The sequence below is a fragment of the Drosophila tropicalis genome, unplaced genomic scaffold (assembly GCF_018151085.1).
Source record: "Drosophila tropicalis isolate 14030-0801.00 unplaced genomic scaffold, ASM1815108v1 contig_878, whole genome shotgun sequence".
NCBI lineage: Eukaryota > Metazoa > Arthropoda > Insecta > Diptera > Drosophilidae > Drosophila > Drosophila tropicalis.
The window spans coordinates 8,620,326-8,639,555 of record NW_027173374.1 but is presented as its reverse complement, the minus strand read 5'-3'; the positions used below and the strand labels follow the sequence as shown (position 1 = coordinate 8,639,555).

General features: G+C 43.4%; 1 protein-coding gene across 1 annotated transcript in view; it reads left to right on the top strand.

Moving 5' to 3' along the window:
• rdx (BTB/POZ and MATH domain-containing protein rdx) overlaps positions 1-19,230 on the top strand; it is a 67,948-nt gene that overhangs the window by 14,328 nt on the left and 34,390 nt on the right. The gene's annotated exons all lie outside the window — the stretch shown is intronic.

Sequence of the window (19,230 nt, the reverse complement as noted above, 5' to 3'; positions counted from 1 at the left end):
GTGTGTGTGTGTGTGTGTGTGTGTGTGTATGTTTGCCTCGTGTGGTTGACCATGAAGCAAAGCGATCTCTTAGCTTCTTTTAATCATTTTCATGCTGCGCTCGTCGTATCGAGTCAAGTCTCTCCTTGTTGTGGTGCTGCTGCTGATGTTGCCCAGCAATGTTGCTAGAGAGAGGTGAATAGTGTGGTGGTGACGGAGGTTGTTTTATTTATTGCTTGCTACACTCCATGGCGGCGGCGTCTCTGCTTGGGCCTCAATCTCAATGTCTACCTCTTGTAATTTGTATCTTTAAGATACGCGCGACTGCTGGTCTTTTTCTGCTTTATCTTTCTCTGTGTGTGTGTGTGTGCTTCCCTCTCACTCACTCTACACATCTTCACATTAAAAATTTATGATGTAGCCAAAGAGTTAACTCGCTCAAGAGGCCCACGCCCCCCCGTAACGTTCCGTCCGTCCGTCCGTCTATACATCCATCCGTTGGTCTGTCCGTCTGTTCGTTCACTCTACTCATGCCTTGATTCTTTTGTGGTTTTTTGTTTCCGCTTCGTGTCGAAAAGTATCTCAAGAGCAATAACCACTACAAATACAGACAGCTACCTACCTACCTAGATGCGGTTTTGTTGTTGTGGCTGTTGGGCTACTTAATGTCGCCTTAACTCAAACGCTCTTCCTAGTCCTCTACTACTGCATATCTATCCATCTCTTGTGTGTGTTTAAAATTCATTTAATATATGTACATAAGTATGCCTATATAATCCAAGTCTCCAGTCACTTCAATATTTTTCCACATTTTTCCAACTTTAATTCATTCAAGACAGGGAACGACCCCAACGACGTCATCTTGTTTTTATTGCTGTTAATCGTTTCTATTATATCGCTGCCCTTTTTTTCTCCTCTGTGTTTTAGTTTTTTGTTGAGCTTTTGTCTAAGCTCTATCTGACCATTTTGATCTCATATTCGTTCGTACCCGTAACTTTTGCTCATCATTTTCTTTCATCTCCGTCATTAACATGAAACGTGACACGGCGCAAACTTCTCACTAATTACAGTTAATCATTTTCATAAAGGTTTTTCGCTGGTTGCTTAAGTTGTTGTTGTTGTTGTTGCTAGCTTTTTATTCTCACTCTTTTGCTCTTTTAATTTGTATAATAAATCAGTTCTTGTTTTCTCATCTTCCTCTGCCTCCTTCTCCTCCTCCTCCTACTGCTGCTTCTTCATTGCTCTTCAGTGGAAAAGCGTGAAAATTATGCCAGCTAATCGTTGTTGCAGCTTTCACCCAAAAAGCAAAGAAAAAATTGTATTCTTGTTGAAAAGCCTATCACTTCATTTACATCGTTTGCCAGAGAATTTAACACTCGTTTATATATTTTTTTTTTTGTGAAATTTGATAGTTGTTAGAAAGTACTCTCTCTCTCTAAAGTGTAAGCCAAAGATGATGATGATGATTATGACGATGACGATGTTGGGGTTAAAAGAAGACAAGCATAAAACATGCATAGATTTTAGATTGTCGTAGGGTGACAACTTGTTAAAAATATTACAATAGGTTGAAGGTTTTTAACTGAAAAAAATCCCTAAAAACAGGTAATTTCCGTGTAAATTAATTTATACAAGAACTTTTAATCTCAGTCTGCGATTAGGTTTATTACATTAGTCATGAATATACAAGTAATTAAATCTAATTTCTCTTTTATTCGACCCTGGAGTAATAACAATTCTAATTATCAAAGGAGTTGTAGGATTTCAGATACTATAACTTCACTTAAAACATTTAAAGACTTATTTTTAATTTTGGTAGTCAGAAAAACTTTCTTCAGGTAGTTGTTAATCCCAATTGTTTATCAATTTTGTCTGTTTTCAAATTTTCTTTCCTTTAGACCCACTTCACCTTTGTTTTATGGAATAATTGAGTGAAAATAGTTTATTAACTTTTAACCTAACTTTATTAAATTTTATGGCTTTCCATTTTACAAGCCAAACGCCTACAACTAAAAATATTTAGTGTCGGTAAGAAAATGCCACAGACAAGAAAAGGGGGAAAATTTATTTGCAAGTAAAAGTAAATTTTGTAATCATTGCCAACACAAAAAGTCAACTTTACTTCCTGTTTATCTGTAAGATACTTTTACAAATGAGCTGGCAAGCAACAGCGGTGCTTCAAATGCAGTCATCACACACACACACACATATATATACAAATATATGTAATTAACTGCAACTTTTCGTGGTTATTTTTATTTATATACATATATTTGAAAGCGGCGGCAAAGGCAATGTGAAATTGAAATTGGTCCTTTTCACCAAAAGCAAATTGAAATGGCGAGAGAGCCAGAGCTAAGTAAGCGGGCGGCACATTTGCCCAAGATGTGATGTGCTTTCGGGCAGGGGGGGCGGATGGACAGCGCGTGAGTATCTTGAAATGAAAGTAAAGAAAGTATGGGGCGAGAGCAGAGCGCAAACGCAAAACGCTGCTGTAGCTGGTGCTGCTGCGAATGCCAGCGAAATGAAATCAAATGAAGAAATGAAATGTGCTTTCAAATAGCAAAGCACTGGCGCCACCATCCACCATCCTCCCACCTCCCTGGCTCCCTACACTTTACTACCAAAAAAAAAAACATCAGCCTCTGGCCATATGATTGTTGAATCTCCTCTTAGAGATGGCATTGGCCGAATGACTTTTCTCTCTCCTTTTTTCGCTCTATAAGATTGGAATGTTGAGTAAAGTGTCAGAAGATTTAAGTTTTTATAACACATACTTACATACATATGTAAATCAAGTATTTTAAATTCTCAATTTTTTCGAAATTCGAGCTCTTGTTTTTCATTAATTTTCAATGGTAAAGTGAATAATGAAGGTTATGACTGTATAAATAAGCAAATCTAATTCCTCATATACAATTTTTGAATAATTAAAAAAAAGTTTAGAATTTGGAACATGATTTTGGAAAACTCTTTTACACGATTTCATCGCTAGTTGGCTAAAAGGCTGCTTCCTTCTCACTCTCTTTCATTGTTTAGCTCTCTCTTCCCCCATTGGCTCTGTGACTTTGGCTAAATGAAAGCTTGACTCTGACTCGATGTCGACGACAGCTGCCACAGTAGCAGCAGCAGAGCAGCAGAGGCAGCAACATCAGCCTCGATAACAACAGCAGCAGCCGTTTTCAAGGTGGCAACTGTCATTTCACTTGATGGCCAGTAACTGCTGAAGTTTCAGATTCAACTTCAGTTTCAGCTGCCGCTGCTGCTGCTGCTGCTCTCTTGGCATTGACTTGACACCTTGCTGGGTAAAATTTATGAAGTGAGAGCGCCAAAGTTGGAGCAAAACAACAACAACAACGAGGCACACACAACAGTTAAAGTTGAAACCCCTCCGACCATTGCACATTACTTTCTCTTCCTGTTGGAAATCATAACGTAAAACAAAGTCAATTTAGCTGAACCGAAGCACTTTTTATTATGTGGTGGGTGCATCTGAATAAACATACCCAAGATGCAGACGTAGATACACAAAAAGTATCTAACAAGTGACAGTTGACTCTCCTGTCATGTTGTCAATTCAATTGCAACTTAATTGATAGCCAACCAAAATAAAAAGGGTTTTCATGAAAAACCCACACACACACAAAAACAAGAGAGAGAATGAGAGAGCCAGAGAAAACTAAACAAGTTTATTCCCTAGATCGAAGTAACATGACAAATTGATGTATGTAAATGGGTTATATGGGTCGAAAACAACAACAACAACAAGATGTTTTGTGTTAGGTAACATGTTAAATTGAAAATAAATCAGCCAAAGGTATAATAAATTAACATATCTCAATGGTGGTAGAAATTCCAATTTAAAGATCTAGTTCTGAGAAGATCATCCAATCAACATTTTACTACAAACACACGCACTTGGAGTGAGAGAGAGAAAGAGCAGGAGAGATAGTATTAAAGTTGACTGAACTTTTGCGAGTAATTTTGTTTGATTAATGTATATATGTATGTATATTATACATATACGTGTATATAATATACATATATGTACATATATTTCTCATGCAAAATTTGCATATTGTTCAGTATTTGCTGCTGTTAGTTTATTGCACAATTGTACAACAAGTCAAATGAGTTTAAAACCATAAAGTGTGTGCAACGCTTGAGAATTGAACTCAGGCCGGTACAGTGAGGCAAATGCAGTGAACTCTAAACAATATGAAAAATCACAGATTTCATTTTGGAAATTCCTTGAACACATGGAGTCCTTGTCAAGAACTATAATTTTAACGTTTTAGATCATTTGGCAATTAAATTTATGGCAATTAATAAAAAAGTTAAACATGTTTTTAAATTTTCAAATATTTTAAATCATTTCTTAATGAATTTTCGTATTCTTCGAATGGATCTCCTCATCAATTCATTTCAATATATGTTTATTAGACTTTAATTTAAATGCTTTAAGTTCTTTAATGTGGAATTTAAGTTTCTAAATTTGTTTTTTTTTTTTTTTTTGTATGTACAATTGCCACTGTTGGGTTTTATCTTTTTTGTTTGGCTGCCTTCGAGTTTGACGCCGACAATGCCCCTCTGCCACTTTCCATCCCCGCCATCCATCCAGCCATCCATCCATCCTTTCCCATTCTCGATAAGTTAAGCTTTATGGTTGCGCTAGTTCATTAAATTTATTTTACAGACAGGCAACAACAATGTCTGCCTGTGCTCAGGCAGCCTGCCAATGATACCAACAGCAAAACTCGACTTCAATTTCAGATTGCGGAACGAAAACCGAAACGAACCACGGACAGAGGCAGAGAGACACCTCTGCAGTTCCACCGCACTTCACTGCACCGCTTTGCTGCTCCGTAATGCCCACACAGTGTGTCTCTTGCTCAGATCTCAATCCCAGTTTCAGTCTCAGTCTCTATCTCTCTTCTTGCTCCCAATTCTCGATTGTGTACAGTAGTTGCGTTTGGGTCTCTTTTTTTTCGGGGGTACACAGAGTGGCAAAGTAGTAAATTTAATGTCAGTTGCATTTAAATTGAAACTTGAGTGCTGCACCCCAAGACTTGGGAATATGGCGACGATGCAGGAGGAAGAGTAGAATGAAGTTGGGGGAAAGAATGGAGTAGGAGGAGGAGTATAGAAGGTAGTGTGGAAGTTAAGAATCTCTTTCGTTTTGTTCGGTTGTACGTTCCTTCTTTGACTGTCGACAGTTTGAGTTAATTTCATTGAGTCTCTCCGACGTAGTCTTCAACACACACACACACATCTCCACTTTTTACATACCTACATACATTTATATATGTATAGATGTATAAGTATTATATGTATCTCAGTTTGTAAGTTGTTCAGTTTTGCATCTGCAGTAAACAGAATCGTTGCCTCTTGCCTCTGTCTGTTGTCTGTCTGTCTGTCGTTCGGTCTGTCTTTCAGTTACATACCCTTGTATGTAGTCAGTCCATAGCCGCCCCCTCTTCATTCCCCTGAATCCCTTTTTTTATAGCCTCTGTCTGGGATGTGCTTGGCTGTCCCTCACACAAAATTTAAAGTTGAGCAACGAGTCGAAAGTTGGGACCCTTCATTGTCGTTGTTGCTGTTGTTGTTGTATTACTTTAACGCGCTCCACTGAGAGATACAAATTGTTATGCAAAATGGTGAAAAGTTTCATTCGGCATCGCCAACGACCGACTTTTTTCTTTAAAAAAAAAAAAAAAAAAAAAAAAGAACCCCCCCTTTGCCTCCCTCTCACTTTTATAGTAGTTGTAGCTTTGGTTCCGTTGCTTTTTATGCAAAATTTTAACGATTTTTTCTTTTTTTAAAGGTTTTGATTTATTTTCATTTTATGTTGATCTGCTTTTTGCAGCCGCCTTCATCATTATCATCATCATCGTCGTCATCGTTGTTGTAGTTGCTGCTGTCTGCGCTTTTATTTAATTTTTCATCCACACACACAGTTGGTGCCCATTTATCCAAGTGTCCATTGTATGTGCAACGCGCAACTTCAATTGACTTTATTTGACTTGATGCGGTTGTGATTCCGATACCGTTGCCTTCTCCTTCATCCACTTGAATCTCTCCCTGCTGCTGTTGCTGCCGACTCCTTTGTCTCCTTATTCGCCTCCTCCTCTCAGTCATTGTCATCGCACAGTTGTTCTCTGTCATTCAAGAGATCTTGCCCCTTCCTTGCTGCCTTTTGTCGAACCCAAAAACTTGAGGGACTACACAGAAAAAACATCAAAAATTAAACAATACACCATACGATCTTTATCACGCAAAACTGTTGAAGACTTATTGTTCAATATTGTTATTTATGTTGTTAAATATTTCATTTTACATGTTGTTGTGCCTTTTTTTTATTAATCGAAATTTAAATCCTTTAACTCTTGTCATTTCAGGTATGTACATCATATATCATATATTATACAATTGCTGTGTACCTACAAAACGGTTCATTGAGAGAGTGAGTATGTGAAAGAAAGAAAATGCTTGGATCATAATGTTGTTATTTTCCAGTTTGTAATACTAAAAAATATTTATTTTAAGTTCTATCTAACATTAAATCGATTGTTTATGCATCGAAACGATGGTTTAAAATGACTGAATACACCACTTTTTAATCATCAATCATTCTACTTTTGTTGTTGCTGATTAGTTATCATTTAATGGCAATGGATTCTTGTGCTTTTCTATTAAGTAATCAATAATTATAACAAAATTATATATGATTGTATATGGAAATGGAATCAAGGCTATACAAACATTCAATGCCGATTCCTGTCATGGAAATTTAACGGAAGCGTTAAAAGTGCTTGTGTTTGTGAGCTCATTAGTCTGAAGGATGTCGTCATTAGGCGTTGTCAAGACTTCTATTATGCCATCACTAAATGAGAAAATTCAAGGTCGTCACACAACGACCTAAATATGTTAAACTCACTGACTGACTGACTGAGGAGGGACTATAAAAAAGACATCTTTGTCAAATTACAAGAGGGTTCGTTTGACACGGAGTTTATCATTAGGTTTAATTTTCATATGAGAACTCTTTACTTTTCTTTTAATCTCAACCTTCTCCTCTTCGTTGGATATTTTGTTGCTGCCTTCTGGGGGTTTCAAATTTCAAGGTAGATTTCTGTGTCTAAGCAGATATTTATCTCGTCGTCGTCTCTCGTATTTTACTTCTTCTAGTTGAAAATAGATTCCATAAATTAAAAAAGAACTTGAAAATGAATCAATTAAACCAGTATATGAACTTCAACTCAGGGCTCATGTTTAAATTAATCGCTTTAAAGACCTCTGACGTACATTAACTCACTTTAAATAGCCTTCTTTGTATGAAGCGTTGTTTTTTTTTTTTTTTTGATTGTACACATCCAAATTTATAATTTATGTCTCAGAATTTATGCAAATTTGTACCACTTAATAACCATAATGATTTGCCCTTTTTGTTTAGTGCCTTAAAAAGATTACAAAGCAAAACGAAGAAGTAGAAGAAAAAAAATGATTGTTCGCTAATTCCCGACTTATTTCATATTAATGACCATCACTTAAGGTTAGGTAGAGATATTATTTTATGTATGTGTGTGTGTGTTGCCTCGAGTCAATACGTTTGTGGCTTGGCCTGCAGAAAAAGGCCTCGAAGCAAGCCAAAAATAAAAAGGCAAACGCCCTAAACCTTGAGAAGCTCCGTCAAACGTTTAATGCCCCCCGATCAGATCAGACCACAGACCATACCAAAGAGACACCTACCTGCATATCTAGTGTGGTGTGTGTGTGTAAGACTTCTAACGTAATTACTACGCATACAAACTCACAAACAAACAAACACCAACGGTCAATAGCCAGAGCTCGTTAATTATGCCGTCTAACCCACGAAATTATGACAAATTTCAATATAAGTATATAAACCAAGGCAGAGTTGATGGAACAAACTAGAGATACCCTAGTTCAATATTAAGTTCCAGTTTAGACTTATTTGAATTACTTGGAAGCTTTTGAATATCTCGTCATGTACATATATCCTATTATATTTTTTAACACTTTGCGATACCTTTCTTTAAATAAGTTTCTTAAAAGAAATCAAAGACCTAGTGTTCTCACCTTGAAGTTAAATTTATAATAACTTCTATATACTCTCTTGATGTGTACTTGTTATACAGGGTATTGTGGACAAAAAAAACGTTGGAAAAAAGAGTCAAATAAGTTCAAATAGTCCGCCCATTTAAATAAACATGAAGACAGCAAAGAAACCGAAAAAAAACGAAGACGAAGCAAATATATATACAAGAAAAATAAAAACTATACAGCCCCGAGACTGTATTCTATGGCAAAGGCATTGCCCAGAAACAGAAACCCCTACAAAAAAAAAAAAAAAAAAAAAAAAAAAAAAACGTGAGCCATTTGAAACTTTTGATGGGTTCATGGTCAAAACAACCTGAGTTCGTTAAAACAATAAAGAAAAAGAAAAAAACGACACACACACACACACAATGAAAATAGAAGCAAAGAAATTAAAAGAGAAGGATTGCTGCCAATATTTATGGCCAACAAGACCCGCACACACACATACAGAGACACATTGAAAAGAAGCAGATAATATGGGAAAAGTATTCAAATAATTGCCAAAAATGTTTCAAAGAACCTAATGTCAATAATGAATGAAATCACTCTCTCTCTCTCTACAAGTTTTGTTGTATGTTTTCCTGTTCCTTTTGTCTAAGGAGGGGGCACACCCTTTTCTGATTTAATAGAAGTTTTTTTTTGGCTCTCTTGAGTATCATCGTCATTGTCATATTGTAGAAAAGTATCTTGAAAAGTTTGCATGTCGACAACATTCAACGCATGTTTGCCCATAAATTATGTTCCGAGTGTGTGTTTGTGTTTGTGTGTATATTTCTTATATACATAGAGGTAGATTCTGTTTTCTTCTTCTTTATCTACTCTTTTTTTTGTTGCTGTTGTTGTTGTTGCCTCCACCTCTTCCGTTTGACGCGCGCACACCTTGAAAATAACTTCCAAGGTTGACTTTAACTATGGAAATGATTGCTTGCTATCTATCTCGTTCTTACGCTCCCTATTGGTTTTACTTTACTTTTTTTTTTTTTTGCACGTTTTCTCAGTCATGTGGCGTGCCCCGTGCCATGAAACTTCCTACCTTAGCAGCAGCAGAAGCAGCAGCTACCAGTACCTACTACCTTTTATGTAGCGTGTCGCATTTAGTAGTAGACGCAGCACCACCCTCTTTTTGATCCACCACTTTTCCTTTGTTGTCCAACTTATATACTCTCTGTCTCTCACTCTCTTAATACATTTATATAGGTGCCTTAATGTATATATCCATATAGTTGTCTTGTTCAACTTGTTCTCTCTCAACTTGTTCATCAAGAGTTGAGCAAATGTTCTGAACTTGGGTATCAGTGGCTAGCCGGTTGCCTGAGTTCCGGCTTTTAAATTGCCACAACGTGTTATAAAATTATTGAAGAAATGAAGATACTACCCCATAAGATATTGATTGTCAACGACCCTGAGATACCCTGTTTAAGAGAAAGAAGAGAGACACAAGCCATCACTCAGGATAATCATCAATCAGTCTAGTCAACTTGTCAGGTTTTCTTTTGTTTAACTAGTTAGGTAAACTGATAAATTAATATAGCCAAGGTTAATTCAAACGAAGTTCAATTAACTTAAACTATTTCATAGGAAGTTCTGTCTATGGATTAAGGACTTCCTTTGCTCTTCATTGTTTTCCATGATTACCCAAGTATAATTAGAAGATTAACTCTCAAGGGATAGTTCATCTAAATTATCTCTAATATCACAGCGGATGTTGTAGGATTCCAATGATAACTTAAAGTTCTATCCACTTTGGTTTGGATGAGTTTCAATCACTGCAAAGAATTACCAAATATATGTATATAACACTTTCTGTTACTAATTTAACATCAATTTGCAAATTCATTTCAGTTAAATTAAAATCTCATTGCCAAATCATTTTTCCACATACATACATACATACATAAGCTACAGCTTCTGCTCCTTTAGCATACCGAAAAGCAAAATAACATCGCATACAAAATGTTCCAATTATGCCACATAATGAATGTTAAATTACCGCCGCTCTCTTTCTTTATAATAATACGAATAATGTCAGTCTGTATGTCTGGCTGTTTGATTCTGTCTCTGTCTGTTGCGGCATCGTTGGATTTCTGTGTATCTTTGACCCACTTCTGGGGGCAGTTGTAAAAATTCAATAACAGAAACGGAAAATTAACTGAAAACGGCACTCGAAAGCAGACAAAATTGATAAGACGACACCCAAGCCAAGCCAAGTCAAGTCAAACCAAGCCGAGCCGAAATAAACGAATACCATTGGAAGCCAAGGCATAGCAGGGGCAAGTCGAAAACTGTGGTTGGGTCGTGCACTGGGGGATTGGGATGGGTCTGTGACTCTAAGGGGCAGCTGTCGTCGGGCAAGGCTATGGAGCACAGCACGATTTCTTCTTGCAAAATGAAACTCTTTTTGTATTTTTGTTGGTTGTTGTTTCTTTGCCCTTCAATGGAACCAAGGAGGAGACAGGCTTATGTAGAAACATATGTCTGTATGTTTGTAATATTGTCATGTACATATGTACAAGCCATATATATACCACCTTGCACCCATTTTCATGCCCATTTCCATGTCTTGGGCATCGGAACGTGAGCTACGCACACAATACATGGAAGCAAAGAAGCGACCATCGATGACAAGAAAGACCCCTGAGTTAAAAAAAACTACCCAAAAAATACAAAAAATAAAAAAAAAACAGAGCTTCCAATGCGTGTGTACGTGATGCAATCAAAATGTTATTAATAACGCAATAAAGTAACCATAATTTAGATCATTAAAATGCACACATTTTACGCTACGTGAGCGTACCATAAAAAAGGCCAAAAGTAAAAAAACAAAAGTTTAACAACTTCAAAATCAAAGAAAAAACAAAGAAACTACAAAGACTTACTTATATTTGTCTATACAAGAGATAATTTTAACAACATTTTAGTACCAATTTATATTAGGCGTTTGAACAATTTGGTCTTACAATTATAGAAAACACATTTCTTACATGAATGTAGGCGCCTCTTAGAGGTATAAAGTAGCTGTCCAGATCACGCCCATTGACTCCTAAAACTTATGCCTATAGGCTAAATTTTTGAGAAAGTTTGTATTTTGTTTATGCCCTCATGCATAACTCACAGTAACAGCAACAACAGCAACAACAGCAACAACGAATCAAAATGAATTGATAACGCCTGGGCCCCCCTATAACATCATATTTTTTGCGCCTGACTAACTTTTGGTCACATTTGAATTTCGCTTTTTGTGAGAAAATGGGCGTAACAATGTTACACCTCTCATTCGTATAGGCCAAACACCGCAGACCGCAGGGCAACAAACTAAAGAAACAAAAGGCACAACAAAAATTAATAATATTGTTTGATTAACTAGAATTGATTGATTATTGATTAGTTGTGTTGTATTATGGGAATGGCCCTTTTGGTTTTAGTGAAATTAATAATTAATTTATAGTGAATCCATTTAGCTCAAAGGGAATCGATTTGACTTAAATGTTCGTGGGGGGGCGGAAGGATCCAAATGAAATACAAGGAGTTGGCGGGTGCCAATTTCTTCAGTTTGTGGTGAGCGAGTGGTGAATTAAAACGCACGAGAAACTTCGGTTAACTAAATGTAGGTTTTATTATTTATATAATATTCACAGGTAAACCGGCACACACGGAAATGGTTCGGGTTGAAAGTGATTAACAAATCGTAAAAAAATGCAAGAGAACGGGTGTTCGGGTGAAAGGCTCGATTCTTAGTGATGGCGGTGCCCATTGGAAAAAATCAAGTCACTCCTCCTGGTGTGACCGTAGACGCCGAGGATCAAAAAACCCTCCTCACTCCTCACCGCTCACTGCTCTTCGCCGCTCACTGCTGTTCACCCGGTGGCGTGAACATACCGCCCCCCTTGCAACATGTTGCAATTGTCACCCTGGACATATAAAGGATGGGGGACGGCAACGTCCTGGAGCGCCTAGATCCCACAGGAGCCGGAGACGACCCATCCGAACACGGTGCTCTGGGCTGCGGGAGTACCGCTATGACCGGGCACACAGCCTGGTTGGATGACCTCAGGATAGAGGTCTGCCCCGAGCACCACGGATACCGACGCCGGCCGATAGAAGTAGGGGGTCGGCCAGGATCAGGGTTGCGAACTTCTCTCGGACCGGCGCCGCCACTTCCCGGATGGGAGTGCGGATGAGCAAGTCCTCTTCGACCCGGAATATAACGTTCCGTCGGAACGTCTTGTCGGACCTCGACTCGAGGACGGCCGTACAGGCTTGGTCGACCCCGACCGTGGTCACAGCTAACCCCAGGGACCGGGCAAAGGAGAGATTGATGCGGCTCTCAGCCGCACACGCATCAAGAAGGACGCGGGTCTCGAAGGATTTCGAGCCATTGCCCAACCGTAGGACTGCGGTGGGCAGGACAGTCGTCGTCCTGGCGTGGAGCAGGGAGGATAACGAAATCTCGGGTGCGCCTTCTGGGGAAGCGGAGCGGTCGGACGATGATCGGGAACGGGGTTGTAGCGGGGGTGCAGCACGACTGGAGGGGGTGATCGGCTGCGACGCCGGGCGGAGGCACGTCGTCTCGGCGGTTGGTCGGCCATGTGGAGCAGGGTATGGTGCCTTTGCCCGCATCGTCGGCAACCATGGCGAGTCCGACACGCGTCGGATGAATGCTCGTGGGCCAAGCAATTGGGACAATATTTATTGATGAGCACCGCCCGAAGCCGCTTTTCCCCTCGGAGGTTTAGGAAGCGCTGACACTGCCGGAGTGCATGAACCCCCCGACAGACCCGGCATCGGTACACGTTCGTGCCCTGTGGAGCTCGTTTGCTGCGGTGGTGCGGCAGACGCGTGGGGGCCATGTCGCTATGAAAGGGCGAGCTGAATGAACTGTAACGAAAGAAATTACGTATGGGGGAGTGGATTAGTCTATGCACGGGAACGAGAAACATGCACGGAGACGAGGACATTCGGAGGAAACATAGAGGGATTAGGAGTCACGATAAGGTTTTAGACTCAGGACTCCTGCTGTCTTGCAACAGAATGAGCTTCGCTACGGGTCTTCGGATAGACCCACGCGCGGTGGTGACATCAGCCACTCGGACGAGGCCGTCAGCCCCGGGCAGAGTGCGCTCAATTCGCCCTAAGCGCCACTCGTTGGAGGGGAGATGATCTTCGGACACGATCACGAGGTCGCCGGTCTGGATGCTGCGAGTCGGTGATTTCCACTTGTTCCGTTTGTGAAGCTCCTTGAGGTACTCACTCTTCCAGCGGCGGCAGAAAGCCTGCTGGATTGCCTTTAGTCGCTGCCATCGGTTGATCAGCGACATAGGCTCGACCAGAATTTCCGGTTCCGCAATGGCTAAGAGTGGTCCTCCAATCAGGAAATGTCCCGGGCTTAGGGCCAGTAGATCCTCTGGGTCCTCACTCATGGGAGAGATTGGCCTGGAGTTTAGGCACGCTTCGATCCTACACAGGAGAGTGGAAAGTTCCTCGAAGGTGTATTTGACAGTGGACGAGGACTTGTAAAACAGGGTCTTAAAACTTTTGACCCCTGCTTCCCACAGTCCTCCCATGTGGGGCGCGCTTGGCGGAATGAACTGCCAGGATAGGATGTGCTGGGGGAATGCCTTCATTATTTCAAGCTTGGTGGCGTTCAGGAAATCTTTTTCGAGCGCCTTTGAGGCCCCTACGAAGGTTTTGCCGTTGTCGGAGTAAATGCGCTGTGGACATTGTCTCCGTGCGACAAACCGAGAGAAGGCTGCCAGAAATCTTTCAGTGGTGAGGTCGGAGGTAGCCTCGAGATGGATTGCCTTCGTGCTGAAACACACAAAGACGCAGACATAACCCTTAGTTATGAGACACGCACGCCCGGTGTAATTTTTGATCTCGAACGGCCCTGCGAAATCAATGCCCGTGTGGGTGAAGGGCCTGGAATACGTGATGCGTTCTCGAGGGAGATCACCCATCATCTGGGTCTGTAGTCGTCGACGATGAACGATGCAGACCTTGCACCCCTTGATGTGGGACTTTACCATGTTCTTTATCCGTGGGATCCAGAATTTGGTGCGCAAATACCGCACCATCAGTTGATTGCCGCCATGCAACGTGATGCGGTGGGCGAATGCGACAAGCAGGCGAGTGAAATGAGTACTATATGGGAGGAGAATAGGGTGACGTTCATCATATCGGAGGGACTCAGCGGCCCGGAGTCGTCCGCAGGAGCGGAGTAACCCATGCTGGTCGAGAAATGGGTTCAGATTGAGTAGAGTGCTGGATGATGGCAGGGGTCGCCCTTCGCCCAGGGCCCGTATCTCCGCGAGGTATTCCCGCCGCTGAGAGGTCCGAATCAAGGCGCGCTCGGCGGAAAGAAGTTCGTCATTGGTGAGGCGAACCGTGGAAGGCGTCGAAATCCTCTTGGTGGCGAAGCGTAGGATGTACGCGATGACTCGTAGAGCCCTACCATAATTCGAGAACCGTTCGCTGACGTCCTCGAGTAGCGTGGTCGCGGTGGTGTGGCACTGGACCCGTTGCTCCAGCTGGGTGTCTGGGAGTTCGTTATGGGGAGTTGGCCAATACTCGGGGGCTCTCTGGAGCCAGTCCGGCCCATGCCACCAGAGGCTGCTGGCCGATAGCTCGGCCGCGGAGACTCCACGGCTCGCCAGATCCGCGGGGTTGTCCTCGGAGCGCACATGTGACCAGCTTTGGCCACTAGTGCTTTCGGAGATCCTGGATACGCGATTGGCCACGAAGGTGGACCAACTGCACGGAGGTTTATTGAGCCAAGCCAACACGATGGTAGAGTCGGTCCAAAACTGGGAGGTTGCAGGTCGGATTGGAAGTTCAGGAACGATCGACGCCCAGAGATCGGCTAGCAGAACCGCTCCGCACAACTCTAGCCGAGGCAGCGAGACTGTTTTGACTGGAGCTACACGGGTCTTAGCCGTTAATAAATGGACGTCTACTTGATTGCCGTACCGAACCCGCACATATAGGGCCGCTCCATACGCTTTCTGTGACGCGTCACAGAAGCCATGAAGCTCCCACGAGAGCTTATCGCTGGTGTTTAGCCAACGGGGAATGCGGAGTCGACTGAGGCCTGGGTAATCCTGCAGGAATTCATGCCATTGCTGCAGCAGGAGAGGCGGCAGAGCATCATCCCAGCCCAGTTCGGTAAGCCAGATTTGCTGCATGAATATCTTCGCTCGGATGACAAATGGGGCTAGCCACCCAGCGGGGTCGAAGAGCTTAGCGATATGAGACAGAACCTGCCTCTTGGAGATCGACTCCTTCAAGGGGGGGGTCCGCTGTGGTGAAGAAGAAGACGTCCTCAGCAGCTTGCCATCGAATACCCAAGGTTTTTGCGGTGCTCGCGTCTTCCAGCTCGAGAAAGTCCTCTCGCAGCAGGTGCTCTCTCGGAATGGCTTGAAGTACTTCCTTCTTATTGGAAGTCCACTTCCGAAGCGGGAATCCCGCAGATTGGAGGACCGCTTGAAGCTCTCGTATGGCGAGACGAGCGTCGGCTTCAGTGTGAGCGCCGGCAAGGACATCATCAACATACATGTAGTTCCGAAGGATTTCGCTCGCCTGAGGATACATCGTTTGCACGTCTTGTGCCAGTTGTAAAAGGACTCGGATCGCCAAGAATGGCGCGCAGTTAACCCCAAACGTGACAGTTTGTAACTCGTAATCCTGAATATTGCCGCAGCGGTCTCGGTAGAGGATCCGCTGAAAGGGGGTATGCCTGGGATCGACTCGGATTTGTCGATACATCTGCGTTATGTCGGCATTGAAAACGAATTGAAAGAACCGCCATTTCAGTACCTGAAGCGTGAGGTCGGCCTGAAGAGTAGGACCGGTGTGCAAGACATCGTTGAGGCTGACGCCTTGTGTGGAGGGGCTCGACGCGTTAAATACCACGCGTACCTTAGTGGTGGTGCTATCGGGCTTAAACACCGCATGATGGGGGAGATAGAAGTTTTTCCCATCTTGAGGCGGCGTCACCCGAATCATATGACCCAATTCCTCATATTCTTGAATAATGGCATCGTACTGCGTTTTTAGAACCGGATCCTTGAGAAGGCGTGCCTCATTCCGCAGGAATTGAGCCAGCGCGATCGGTCTTGAGTGGCCCAAGTCAACGCTATTCGGACCTTTGAACGGTAGGGACACAACATATCGGCCGTCCTTTCCCCTTTGGGTGGTCTCCTGGAAGTTCCGCTCGCAGAATGCGTCATCCTCCTTTTCCGGCTTTGCGGGAAGGTCTTCCACCTCCCAAAACTTGGTGAGGAGTACATCAAGCTTTGCTTCGGGACTAACTCGCGTCTGTGCCGCGAAAACGGATCTAGACACCGGGGGGTCAGGAGTGATAGCCCCACACAGAACCCATCCAAAGATGGTTTCTAGCCCGACAAAATCACCAATATCCTTTTTGATCCGTTCTCCGAGGATGTGGGGAAACAGGTCTACACCGATGATCATGTCAATAGGCGCGGGCTTGTTGTAGTACGGGTCAGCCAGGGGGCGATCGAGGCACTGCGTCGGAACCGTATTAAGGAATGGAGCTGTTGGAATGGCCCCTGACAATTTGGATACGACCAGGGCGGAGACCTCAATCTTGTTCAATCTGTCACACGGGGGAGACAGCATTAGCAGACACACCTTGTCGGCGCAGCCTCCATCACTCTGGCCCATGCCAGTAACCGCGGCGTCTACTGGGTAGAAGGGGGGCTGGACCATGCTGAAGACGCGTTCGGAGAGAAAAGTTGAATCGGCTCCCGAGTCGATCAACGCCCGAATATGATGATCCACACCACGATGGTGCAGAGTGACAATCGCAGTGCCTAAAAGGCCTCTGCCTGGGGTAGATGCAAAATAACTTTGAGCATTTGTGAGCTGGTCGCTCGCGGACGGGCGCTCTGTGACGCTGGATGGTGGGACTTGCGCAGCGGATGGCGAGGGCACGGACACATCACTAGGATGCAACAGCGTATGATGACGTTCCTTGCAGGTATGGCAATTATGCGCACTGGAGCAGCCCTTCACTTGATGACCGCGGGCAAAACAGTTCAGACAAAGTCCCTGCTGTCTAATGGTTTCCAGCCGCCTCTGAACAGGCATATCAAGGAAACTAGGGCAGAGCCGTATTGGGTGATTTTCCCGATGGCACAGCTTGCAAGACGCCGATTTGAGCTGAGCTTTCGCTGGAAACGCTTGGACTTTCATCGTTGCAGAGGATTTGCGGGGGCCAATGGGGATGGCTTGGACACTTGGGGCCGACTTATGTTCGTCGGTGGCATCCAGGACCCGATACCGATCGGTAAGAAATTGGTTCAAATCGGACCACGTTGAGACGACAGTCTTATTGGGCACTGATTGCTCCCACAGGAGGATTGTGGCCTTCGGCAATTTACTAGTGCAGATGGCGATAAGTAGGACATCCCAATTCTCAGTACTAACACCCGAACGCTCAAGTGCGGTAAGACACCCTTGAAACGCGGTCTGCAGCTCTCGCAAGGATTTGCCCGACTCTTGTGCCACCGCGGGAATCTGAAGGAGTTGTCTGGCTTGAGTCATGACCAGCAGACGGCTGTTTTCGTACCGTGCGGTGAGGTTCTCCCACGCGGCCTGGAAACCCTCATTCGTCAGGGGGGACTTAGCCACGATGGTTCTCGCTTCCCCTCGCGTCTTGGCGTTCAAGTGATAGAGCTTCTCCACTTGTGACAAATACGGATTGGCGATATAAATGGCGGCGAACAAATCGCGGAATGTGGGCCATGCTAGGCTGTCGCCATCAAATGTCTCTACCTCACACGGAGGAACTCTATGCCCCGGTGGCCCCGACGGAGCGGTTGGCTGACGCCTAAGAGTCGTCATCTGTACCGAGAGCTGTTCGATGCGTTCTCCGAACAACGTCCCGCATCGCACATATGCCGCGTAAGCGGATTCGTGCTTCGCCTTGATGTGGCTTATGTTTGCCAAGCTTTCCTCGTCGGCTTGGATTGTCAAGGCCTTGTGACAACGGGAGTATTCCATCTCGACAGTTGACCAAAGGGATTTGAGCTGCTCTAAGTGCATTTTAATGGAAAACAAGGGCACTTCAGAAGTTAGAGCTTCACTCTCGCGAGCTTCAAACAGAGTCAATGCGTCGCACGCTATAACGAAATCGGAAAGGGACATTCTGGAGTGTTCTCTACGCTGTTGTGATACGGATCGGGTGACGGGAGCGTCAGAACAGTGCGTCACAACAACGTGCGGAATCTGGGTCTGAGTTGAAAGCTTGGAACGACCTTGGTGTTCCCTCGAGTCTTTAACCGAGAATCTGCGACCCTCAGGTAAGCTGGACGAAGACGGACGGGACCTTGGGGATTCGCTGCGGCTGCGAACTGACGAGAACTTGCGCGAAATATCCGTACGCTTCACGGTCACCGGAGTTGTCGGAGGCCGAACCTTCTCCGGAGTTGCAGAGGGAGACGAAAGACTGTTGGACTTCGGCGCAGTCTTGGACGGCTCCGTGGACATACTCAGGGGACGAGCTTACCGACGAACACCGCGTTTGTGCGCGTCCCTTTTTTTTGTTTTGGAAGTGAGAAGTGGACTGTATGGGGACGCAAGAACTTCCTCACTGTGCACCGCAGGATTGCGGGAGAATTTTCTCGCGTGTGGCTCGGAAACGAAGCCTCTTTAATGGGGATAGATGCGGAATAATATACGAACGCACGAATGCGGATTGAAAATTACCGATGGGAGTACGTATAAAACAAAACACGGATGAAATATATAAACAAAGATGTATAGGATAAAAGGAAAATACGTTTTTATATAAATCTGGATCTGGATATATATGTGTGCGCAGAATAATGGCCGGAAAAAATTGTATATATAATTTATAAATATGGACGGAGATATAAATATGGGCCCGATAGTGCTGGAAAAAATATATATATATGTATTTATTTAGAAATATGGGCGGATATATATATGAGCGCAAAAGGCTGGCCGGAAAAAATATATATATAGTTTTTAAAGCTGAACGGATATATAAATATGGGCCCGATAGTGCTGGAAAAAATTTATATGTGTTTATTTATAAATATGGGCGGATATATATTGAGCGCAAAATACTGGCCGGAAAAAATATATATA